Raw genomic sequence first — 12,377 nt, forward strand, 5'->3', positions numbered from 1 at the left:
AGTGAGATAATTGTTTCTGTCCAAGATTTAGATGTTTCTGCTTCCAGCAATGCGTCGTTGAGGACCTGAAGAAGTAATTCATCTGTTGCAGACTGACAGTTTTTATAAAATTCAGTTGGAATTCCGTCTGGGCCCGGGACCTTGTTGTTCTTCTTTTTCTTTCGGGCCTCCATCAACTCTATAATCGTGATCGGTTTATTTGATATATCTCTGTGGGTTTCCTCCAATTTTAGGATATTTGCTTTTTGCAAGTATTCCTTAATATCTTGGTCTTGAATCTCATCTTGTGTGTAGAGGTTTTGGTAGAATTCCTTAACTATACGCTTTTTATCTAGGTTCATACTGTATATTTGTCCTGCTTCATCTTGCAATTGATACATTATTCTCCTCTCCCGCTCTTTCTTCAGCCTATACGCCAACCAACGCCCTGTTTTGTTTGCGTGTTCGAAATATTTCTGCTTTGCCATTTTCATTTTCTGCGCGATTTCTGTTTGCGTAATTAAATTCAACTTATGTTTAGTAAGGTTCAGTTTTGCCCTTATTGTTTTATCGTCGGGCTGTTTCTGTAATTGTGACTCGTATATGTTAAATTCTTCTAATAGGTTTTTCCTCTTTTGTTGTTTGTCTTTTTTTGTTGTTGTTGTATATGCTATGGTGAGGCCTCTTATATAGACTTTTGTAGTGTCCCACAGATTCTGTAATGAGGTCTGCTCCTTTGTGTTTATTTGGAAAAATATTTTGAGTTTGTTCTCCATCATCCGTACATACTCTTTATCTTTTATTATTCCAGTGTCCATCATCCACCTCTTTTGCTTACGCTGTCCTTTCCATATTGTTTTTATAGGATTGTGATCGGCCCATGTATTCGGTATGATTTTGATATCTTGTAATTCCTTTCTAAGATCTGGCATCATCCAAGCCATGTCAATCCTCAACCATGACTGGTGCGGATTTGAGAAAAAGGTGTATTGTTTAGATTGTTTGTTGGTCTCTCTCCATCCATCATATAGTTGTAATTCTTCGGTCATGTCTTTAAATGTATCCGGTAGGGTTCTCTTTCTAGTTTTACTTTCTTTATTACTTCGATAATTGTCTTGTAAATTCACAATTGCGTTAAAATCCCTGACAACGCAGATGTTCTCATACTCCACGTCTTTGATTGTGTCATGTAATTTCTTATAGAATTCCCTCTGGTTCCCGTTAGGTGCATATATGGATGCTAGTAGTATTATCTTTGTTTCTGTTTGTATTTCCGTTATTAAAATACGTCCTTCCATATCTGTGTATATCTGTTTAGCTTTTAAACGATTTTTGACGTATGTTGCCACTCCTCTCTTTTTACTATCTCCTAAAGATGTATATAGTCTTCCTAATTTTTGGTTTTCCAAGATTATTTGTTGCTGCCTTTTAATATGTACTTCTTGTAATGTTATAATATCAAAGTCCAATTTTTGCAATTTTGTGAATATGTATTTCCTTTTCCTTGGTGAATTGAGTCCGTTTATATTAATCGATATGATTTTTAATTCTCCTTCCATCTCTATCGGATTTATCTGTTTGTTATTTTCAACTTTGTTGTGTTTCTGGTAACTCTTTGAGTTTTTTCCCTCGTTCCCTCTCTCTCCATTCTTTCTCTCTCCAATCTTTTTTTATCTTCCTGATCTTTTTCTTCTCTCTCCATCCATTGTATCTCTTGTTTCCTAGATTCTGTTTCTCCTCTCATCTCCTGTTCCTCTTCACTGGTGAAATGTTGTTCAAAAAAGTCTTGAGCCTTTTCTAAATTATCAATCCTATACTTTCTTTCATCCCAGGAGATAAGTAGGCCTTCCGGTAATAGCCAGTGAAATTTTATTTTGAATTTATTTAGCTGGGTAGTTAGAAAATTATAGTTTCTTCTTTGGTCTCTAGTTCTTCTCGGTATTTATTTGAGAGTTAAAATTTCTTTTCCCTTATACATGGTTGTCTCTTCTCTCATTTTCCTGTAAATCTCTTCCTTGACAGATTTCTTCGTAAATCTTATATGAATTTCTTTGGGTAGTTTATTCCTTCTTGCATAGTTCATGTACACCCTATATATTTCGTCAATTCCATTTTGCAATTCTTCCTTGTCCATCTGGGTTGCCTTTGCCAATATCTCAATCATTGTTTCCATTAGGTCTTCATCCTTTTGTTCTTCTACATTTTGGAATTGTAGATAGAAAGAAGCCTTCTCCATTTCAAGGTAGGTTAATGCGTCCTAAGTTTCCTTATTAAATGCCCCTTGGTCCTGTTCCATTCTTTCTATTCTGTTGGTCATATGTTCTATTTTTTCTTCCACCTTATGGATCCTCTGCTCATTTTCCACTATATTTTGTTGAATTTGTTCTATCTTCTCGTCCATATTTTTGATATTATCTTTTATTTCACTTACGTCCAACCTCAATTCTTCGTGATTTTTTCTTGTTTCTTCATGGTTGTGTGCATCGTTTCCTGCATTCTGTTCATACCTTCCTGGATCATTGCTAATGCAGAATGGATGTTCTGTAAGTTAAGGGCAGGGCTCGTCTTTTTCTTTTCTGTAGTTTCAATTACTTTTTGTTGAGCTGGCGAGGCCACGAGTATCATTTGGCTCGATGGTGTTTTCTTACTTGCTTTAGTTGTTGTTGTACTTGTAGTTGCCATTATTATTTCTTTTTTTATTATTTCCCAGAATTTCATATACTAGTCAATGTTTATAAATCTGGTTCTTGGAGTTGCACCCAGATTTATTTTTCACTTTTCTATGGTCTTTCAATATTCCTCAGTGTTTGTGAGACAACAATGAGGGAAACTCATTGCGGTCGTGCCTCATCCTCAGTGTGGGTTTGAGTCTGCTTTCTGCATGGATGTGTGGTGGTTACATCCTGTGTGGCTCTCGTGAGTGTGGGTCTGGTGTCATTCTTTGTGTTAGGGACTCGTTTGTCAGTAAGGGCGGGTTTCCAAATGGCTGGTAGGCGGGAGGTATCATCTCGTTTATTCATGCTGTGTGGACGTTTTTCTATCTCGATGGCTTCTCTGATTATTCTGTTGTTAAAGTGTTCGGTTTTGGTGATAGTTCTGGTCTTTTTAAAGTCAATATCATGTCCTGTGGCTTTGAGGTGTTGGACCAGGGAAGAAGTTGGTTCCTCTTTTCTGATTGAGTTCTTGTGTTCTTCAATGCGTGCACTTATTCTTCTGTTGGTCCCTAACGAGTCCCTAACACAAAGAATGACACCAGAGCCGCACAGGATGCAACCACCACACATCAATGCAGAAAGCATATATATATATATATATATATATATATATATATATATATATATATATGTATGTATGTATGTATATATATATATATATATATGTCTTACTTCCAATAAATATCAATTACTATTGGTTTCTAATTTATCTAGCATACATATATAGATATACTTTTTGTAGTTATAATGAATATGGTATGATCTAAATCTCTGATTCTAAGTATATAAAGACAAGTTGCCAGAACAATAATTCACTTAATAAATACAAGATTATACTGTGCAATCATATATAAGAATAAATTTCCAAAACAATATAAATATGTATATGAATATTACTTCTTAATCACTGTTGATAATTAATAGATAGTCTTAGTCACAAATCTTTGATTTTTTCTTCTTTTGAAATTTCTTCCCACACTCATTGCTTTCTCCTTCTTCTTTGAATGTCTTGCGCCCCAACAATCCTTATATTGAGTATCCAATTATAATCCAAATCAACTTCCTTTCAATTGTCAGTGATTCCAATATCTTAATATATCTGAGTATTATCCAGTTATTCCATAGTCCTCAGTTCCAGTCTTCCCAAGCAGTAAATGGCAGGAAAAACAATATTATAGATCCAGTATACTCCACGTTCGTTCGTACTTTTTCTTCCCTTTTATGTATATCCAAAACACACCGAATATGCGAATGTCGAACGTCTGCTTCTCTAGGTAACTTGATTCAATTATCTCGTTATCCTATTGTCCAATTATACAATTGTCTCACTCTTATTAAATAATCCTCCCATCAAGTCTTTTCCACTTTCTAAAACTTTCACTCTCACAGATTCTTGTTATAAAGTTCTAAATATCGCCCACATGCTCAGTCGACCAATTTCCCTCTGGATTTCTTCAGATTTCACTGACTACCAGGTTACGCGTTGTTACTTTCAATATGGATTCCTCCCTCCACTCCATTCATCAGTCGCTGCTTTTCTCTCTTATCTCTTACTCGGGGGTTCCTTCCACCTGCTTTCTTTCGGCAATTAGAAGATGTAAATATACCTTTTCAATCCTTAATCCTCACTTTCTGTTTCTACCGATGCTTTCTTTTTCAATCTTCGCTTCCCTCTAAACAGCTGTCACCATTTCTGGCCAGCCAGGGTGCCTGGTTCTTCCTCAGTCCGAGTTAAGGGGATCTTCTTGAACCTTGGGTGGATTACTGTCCTCCCCGAGGTCCTCAGAAGTTTCCCTTTCTTCTATCAACCACTGCAGGGTCGATAGCACCTAAATCAGCACCCGAAGCGAGGATATTAGGGACTTTGGAAGCGGAGAACCGTTACTTTTGTCCCTGACACGCTGACGTCACCGCCAGAAGTCAGGAACAGATTGTTCTTAAGAGGACACAATACAGTTAATGTTGTTGTTGTTGTTAGTTGTGAAGTCGTGTCCAACCCATTGCAACACCATGGACAATCTTCCTCCAGGCCTTCCTGTCCTCTACCATCCTCTGGAGTCCATTTAAGCTCACACCTACTGCTTCAGTGACTCCATCCAGTCACCTCATTCTCTGTTGTCTCCTTCTTCTTTTGCCCTCAATATTTCCCAGCATTAGGCTTTTCTCCAGTGAGTCCTGGAGTCCTTTGGCCACTTAATGAGTCTCATTAAGTGGCCAAAGGATTTGAGTTTCATCTTCAGGATCTGGCCTTCTAAAGAGGAGTCAGGGCTGATTTCCTTTAGGACTGACTGGTTTGATCACCTTGCAGTCCAAGAGACTCTCAGGAGTCTTCTCCAGCACCATAGTTCAAAGGCCTCAATTCTTTGGCACTCAGCCTTCCTTATGGTCCAATTCAATCATATATTGCCTTAAATCACAGCACCTACCAGCAATCTAACAGACCTTGATTCATAGGGAAGCAAGCTAAGTCAAATGGTTGGGTTTATTAGTTCCCACAATACCAAAAAAATAAAAATAAAATAAAAATCCTAAGGGTGTTGAAAGTAAAAAATAAAATAAAAAATCCACAACTATTCTTGTGTCAGCAGAAGATGAGTTTGGCTTAAAGAGATTTTTTATCTTAGCTTCATTTAAAATACAATCTGAGTGGTAGCTCTCAACATCCCATAGTATTTCCATTGCCTTGCCTCTTCCCACCGAACCTGATACATTGTGTTGTTTTGTCGACCCTAAAGCTGACATATGTGTAACCTTATTTTATTGTAGCTTTTGTCTATTTTTTCTTAGCTTTCTTTAGGTTTTCTGCAAAGGAATTTAATAGTGCTTCAGGCTCACCACATTCTAGCAGTAGGAAGGGGGGTTGTAGCGATAAGGGGGAATGTTATGGCTAGATTGCATTACTTCCCATGGGAACTAAAAAGGTGCCTGCAGCTGGAGGAAGGCGGAGTTTGGAGTTATCGGTCTGGGGGACAGTGAGCTGATTGGAGAGTGTGACTAAGGGGGGAAGTTTAAAACTTTTGCTTTTATTGGGTGTAATTCCGGAGTCTGGCCAGAGTCGGAATTACACCAAGACCTTGCCAATTTGTTAGGTAAAGGTAAAGATATTTGTATTTCATGTTCTTAATTCTGGCTGTACACCGCCCTGAGTCCTGAGTCCTCAGGAGAAGGGCGGTATATAAATTGGAAATAAAATAAAAAATAAAATAAATAAAAGTTCCCCTCACACATACGTGCTAGTCATTTCCGGCTCTAGGGGGCAGTGCTCATCTCCATTTCTAAGACGAAGAGCCAGCACTGTCTGATGACAATTCCATGGTCATGTGGCTGGCATGATTAAATGCCGAAGGTGCACAGAACGCTGTTACCTTCCCACCAAAGTGGTCCCTATTTTTCTACTTGCATTTTTACATGCTTTCAAACTGCTAGGTTGGCAGAAGCTGGGTAAGTAACAGGAGCTCACTCCTTTACGTGGCCCTAGGGATTTGAACCGCTAAACTGCTGAACTTTCTGATCGACAAGCTCAGCATCTTAGCCACTGAGCCACCACTTCCCACCAATTTGATATGTTCCTAATAAATGGACTTTGATGAAAAATGGGCCTCTTGGATTTTTATTCTGGGGACATATTATTTGGAACCTTGCCATTACTATTACTATACAGTCTTGGGAAAAAAGCAAAGCATTTATTTTTCATTTCCTTTATGCACAGGTCCAGCCACTTTCTCTATGTAATAACTATTGCTCTTTGGGTTACGCTAAGACCAAAATAGAAGGGAAGCCATTTTGTTGTTATGATTGTCTTCACTGTCCTGAAGGGAAGATTTCCAATCTCATAGGTGAGTAGTGATAAATGAGTGATGCATAAGTTTGTAGATATTTATTTCCATGCAGCCAAATTTTTTTTTACAGTTGATACAGTGGTGAAATTCAAATTTTTTACTACCAGTTCTGTGGGCGTGACTTGGTGGGTATGGTGTGGCTTTATGGGCGTGGCTTGGTGGGCGTGGCAGGGGAAGGATACTTTTTTTTTTTTTAATTTGATTTATATGCCGCCCTTCTCCGGAGACTCAGGGCGGCTTACAGTGCGTTAAGCAATAGCTTTCATACTTTTCTATATTTATACAAAGTCAGCTTATTGCCCCCACAAACTGGGTCCTCATTTAACCTACCTTAGAAAGGATGGAAGGCTGAGTCAACCTTGAGCCTTGGAGAGATTCGAACCAGCAGTAAATTGCAGGCAGCTGTGTTAATAACAGGGTGCTTTAAACCACTGTAGTACCAAGGCTCTTACTACAAAATTTATTTATTTATTTATTTATTTATGGAGAGGTTCATCAGCATAGCCTTATATCAATTTGAGAATACTTATTTATTTATTTATTTATTGGTTTTATTTATATGCCACCCTTTTCCGGAGACTCAGGGTGGCTTAAAATGTGTTAAGCAATAGCCTTCATACTTTTGTATATACCTGCTTAGTAGGGCTTTCGCCCCCACTTCAAGTGGTGTTCTTTTTTATACAAAGTCAGCTTATTGCCCCCACAAACCAGGTCCTCATTTTACCTACTTCGAAAGGATGGAAGGCTGAGTCAACCTTGAGCCTGGTGAGATTTGTACTTGCAGTAATTGCAGGCAGCTGGTGTTACTTAACAGTGCTTTAGTCTGCTGTGTCACCAAAATCTCCATTTCCATCCCACTCCAGAGGAAGCAAGGTTGGGTTCTACTTACCTTTACCACCGGTTCACAACGGGAAGTAAATGGAGACTAGTATAGATCTATTTCAAGCTATTTAGCTCTCATCATCTAGCCATACCCTTCTGGGATTCTTTGTCAGTAAATATAAATTTAATACAAAATAGTTTGTCGTGAAAGCGACTGCCTGAGGGCTCCTGGGTTGGGGCTGAAAGGCGAAAAGGAAGCAATATGCTCCTTACCATATTTGGGTAGACCAGGTTGCTTCGATAGGAAACCCATTTAATCTTCCCTGATACAAGCTGACAAAGTGAGGAGAACCTGTGGCTTAGAGGTCAATATATCTGCCTAATATGCAAGCAAGCCCAGATTCGAATCCCAGAAGGGTATGGCTAGCTATAAATAGCTTGAAATAAATCTATACTTGTCTCCATTTATTTCTTTGTCAGTAAATATAAATTTAACACAATATATACATATATCGCTGCTATATGTAAACAAAGAAATGGCAAAAATGCACGCACAGAGAGAAAGAGAAAACAAGACTTCTCAGTGATCCAGGATAATTTTTCTGAGGAGGAAGCATACCAAATTTTCACTGAGTGTCATGGATAGTCTTTCCTTTCTCACTCACCTTTCCCTGTTGTATTTACAAAATAACTGAAATGAAAGACTTTATTTATGCAGTTAATAAATGGGGTCCATCGGTGACCAAATATATCTTGAAAAATATTTTCTATTTTTTTTTCAAATGTTGATAACAGTGTCATATGTTTAATTTCAGTGCAACCATCTTTCTAACCAGAATGGTTTTTTCCCCTAGATATGGATGACTGTTTTTCATGTCCAGAAGATCAGTATCCAAACAAGGATCAGAATTCATGTCTTCCAAAAATTGTAACGTTCCTAACATATGAAGAATCACTGGGGACCTCCTTAGCCATTTGTTCTCTTACGTCTTCTTTTATTGTATTGTTGGTTCTGAGTATCTTCATTAAATACCAGGACACTCCCATTGTCAAGGCCAACAACCGAAATCTCACCTACATCCTTCTCATGTCCCTTCTGCTTTCATTCCTTTGTGCTTTACTGTTTATTGGCAAACCGCATAAAGTGATATGTGTCCTACGACAAAGTACTTTTGGTATAATATTTACTGCAGCTGTATCATGCGTGTTAGCAAAAACCACCATCGTGATTTTAGCTTTCATGGCCACCCAGCCAAAGTCTACCATGAGGAAATGGGTGGGGAAAAGGTTGGCCATTTCCATTGTACTTTTCTGCTCTTTCATTCAAGTAGTTCTTTGTACTGTTTGGCTGTTGACTTCTCCCCCATTCCCTGATTTCAACATGCACTTAATGGCAGAAGAAATTGTTCTGGAATGTAATGAAAACTCCTTTGTCATGTTCTACTGTGTCTTGGGCTTCATGTTCCTCTTAGCCCTTGTCAGCTTTACTGTAGCTTTCTTTGCCAGGAAACTACCAGACTCTTTTAACGAAGCCAAATTTATCACCTTCAGCATGTTGATTTTCTGCAGTGTCTGGCTCTCCTTTGTTCCTAGTTATCTGACCACAGGGGGAAAACATATGGTGGCTGTGGAGATCTTCTCCATTATAACATCCAGTGGGGGGCTCCTGGTATGCATCTTTTTCCCTAAATGCTTTGTCATCATACTGAGGCCTGAACTGAATAACAAGCAACAACTAAGACAAAGAAAAATCTGAAAAATGTAGAATTATATTGCTTCTTTTAATTTAGCCAAGTAAAATCATTAAGGCCCCAACTGAATATCTATAAGCCTTTCCCATTTGTACCAGTTACAATTGCAACATCTGCAACTTTCCATCTGATTTTAAGATTGGAGAACTGGCTCCATTTTTAATGTTTTATGGTATGTCTCACCCAGAGTTGTATAGATGGTTGATATAAAGTTATGTTAAATAAATAAAAAATAAATAAATCTCAAAATAGAATCAAGTCTGTGATTTCCATGAAAAGGGCAAACTCTTGAATGTTAAGAAATGCCATGTAAGCTCATCTCTCCCCTGTGCATCATTAACATTCTGGAGTTTAATTTTGGTCAATGCTTCTCTAACATCATCAAACAATTTCCAATTCCTGAAAGACACTACACATCTTTGAGCTTTTACGTGCTTAAAGAATTATTTTTAGATTTCTGAATTAGGATTGCATCATATATATTTTTTCATGAGTGAGAAACAGGTAGGGAAGTTTCTTCAGAGATTGTAAAATATTAGCAATGGAGGTCCCTTCCCTTCCCTCCCCTTTCCTCTACAATAATCAAGAACAGAAATCACACTAGGGTTGCCAGGTGTCCACTATCTGAGCAGACAGTCCACTTTTTTCACATTATGTTCACTATTTTTTTTCACAAAATAGTGGACATTTTTTTTTATTCAAAAGCTTTACTCAGCAGATAATGCATTGGTCAATTATGGAGTAAACAAATCTGTTTACCAAAAATTATTGCTGGAAAATGACAATATTGTAGCTGCTCATTGCAATAATCACATTTTACACAACAGCGCAAAAAATGCATTAAAGCAGTTATCTTTTGATATCGAAAATGTAGTGCTGAAGGTTTTTGCCGAATTTTCAAATTCTGTGAAGAAACGAGAAGAGTTGAAATCATTTTTTGAGTTTTGCGAGTCAGAATTCCATAAAGTTTTGTGCCATGTTCCAACACATTGGTTAAGTTTGTTTAAAGTGGTCGAAAGACTTCTTTTAAACTGGATACCTCTAAAATGGTATTTTATTTCTCTTGGATCTGATGAGTGCCATAAGGTTATCTGGAACCTTATTTTGGATCAGGAAAATGAACTCGCAAAGGATGATGAACCAACAATTTCAGAATTGTATTTATATTTCACACACTTCTTCATGTCAATAATGCAAGATACGCTACTGAAGCTGGAAAGCAAAAAAATTCTTGCATGTGATCTTCACATTATCATGTGTAAGCTGTGTGACTCTTTGCAAAAAAAATATGATGAGCAGTTTTTTGGAATGAAAGTTTTATTTGCCTTACGTAAAAAACATTTGCCTGAGAATGCCATGCAAAAGTTCAAGAAAGAAGCCATCAACGTGTATCAAAGAGCCATTGCATACCTAGAAAAGTGGTGTAATTTCACCAATTCAGTATATGCGACGCTAAATTGTTTCAATCTAATTGATTGCAATAATCCTCCAACTTTAGAAGAAATGACGAACATCTGGTTATTATCACCATGGCGAGAAGAACTTACCCCCAACACTCTCTTCGATGAAATTTCTGCCTTAGAAGAAGTTTATGTTCATCTGTAGGGTGATTCATCCCTTGATAAGTGGACGTACTTTTTCAAGAAAGAGCCAGCTCCAAGTTTACTGAAACTGTTCCAGTATTGTGCATCAATTCCGGTATCAAATGCAAACGTTGAACGAATTTTCAGCGTCATGGGAAATTTGTGGACTGACGAACGTAACCAACTGCTTGTACCATCAGTTTGAAGTGAACTTTATATATTTTTTAATATTTCTCAATGTTGTACTGAAATTACAGAATTATTCCTTAAACACAAAGAATTGATCAAAGCTGCGCAGTCAAATAAAAAATACACATGACAGCAAAGTAAAATGTAATTTAATATTTTACATATTATTATAATATATTTGATGTTTTGAATTTTAAATAAAGTTTTGAAGTGATTATTTTAATACGTGTTTGTAAGAAAAGATATAATTTAATTGTAAATTTATTTTTTTACTACTTAACCCCCCCCCCCGCTTGTCCGCTATTTTTTGAAAGCAGACCTGGCAACCCTAAATCACACCAACCCACAGTTACTGGAAATACGGAAGATTAAGAATCCTTTTACACCGCTGGTCTATATCTGATGAAGGAAAAATCTTTGGAATTTCTCATTGATTACTGAAACAAAGGAATTGGTGGAGTGTATAAGGAATTGTTATATAAGGAATTGTATAAGGAATTGGTGGAGTGTACAAGGACCACAGAGACGTCTTCAGAAAGCGCTCGCTCTTTGGCTTTGAAACTGAGATGAGCACCACCCCCTAGAGTCAGGAACGACTTGCAAATATGTGCGAGGGGGACCTTTACCTTTATCTTTATAAGGAAATAGAGGGAATAAAGAAAAAAATATTGATAGATAGATAGATAGATAGATAGATAGATAGAGATAGATGATAGATAGATAGAGATGATAGAGATAGAGATAGATATAGATGATATAGATATAGATGATATAGATATAGATATGGCACTGAGGAATCAGATTGTGATTTGGTACATATACAGTATTTACAGGAATGGACTTCAAAAATTTTAGCAAGGGGTTCTCTGCCCGATTGTTGGGTGGGCATGGCTATGGTAGGCATGGCCTAGTCAGCCTCCTGCATTATGGTGGAGAGGTTGTTTTTGCCCTTCCCGACCTCTGGGTGCTTACCTTGAACCTCTGGGAGGGTGAAAATGGCCTCCCAGGTTCCAGAGGTCCTCTGGAGGCCAGAAACAGGCCCATTTCTGGCCTTCCCAAAGTTCCATTTTTCACCCTCCCCGAGCCTCTGTGCATGCCCTGCACTTACCTGCATCCAAAACAGGCTGCGTGGGGACTCCTGGGAAGGGTGTGGTGGGATTGGTGGGGCCAGCCAGGAGTTGGATTTGGGGATTCTCCAAACTGCACAGAATCTTAGCTAGAGGTTCTCCTGAATCCCTGCGAAGCCCCAGCAGCCCACCCCTGAGTATTTACCTATTCTTTATATAATGGTATCCACCATAAATCTGAAACAATTCTAAGCGGTATTATAATTCAAATGAAGTTACTTCCCTTTACAATAATAGTCTCTGTCTGCAAAATGTTATATAGTCCCTAGAGCATTGATGAATGACTCCTCTAAGTCTCATAGATGCAAAGCATGCTTGCCGTAAAAACAGCAGCAGTAGGATCCTAAATAACAGTAACTACATTACTCTGGGC

At 37.9% G+C, this 12,377-nt stretch overlaps 1 pseudogene across 1 annotated transcript; it reads left to right on the top strand.

Annotated features, from left to right (window-relative positions):
* Positions 1-5,599: 5,599 nt before the first annotated feature.
* On the top strand, positions 5,600-9,043 carry LOC132709366 (vomeronasal type-2 receptor 26-like; annotated as a pseudogene). The gene is made up of 3 exons (XR_015734163.1): positions 5,600-5,665; positions 6,403-6,529; positions 8,209-9,043. The product of XR_015734163.1 is annotated as a vomeronasal type-2 receptor 26-like (transcript).
* The last annotated feature ends 3,334 nt before the right edge of the window (positions 9,044-12,377 follow it).

Source organism: Pantherophis guttatus, chromosome 4, assembly GCF_059756535.1.
Source record: "Pantherophis guttatus breed Tessera chromosome 4, ASM5975653v1, whole genome shotgun sequence".
Lineage (NCBI taxonomy): Eukaryota > Metazoa > Chordata > Lepidosauria > Squamata > Colubridae > Pantherophis > Pantherophis guttatus.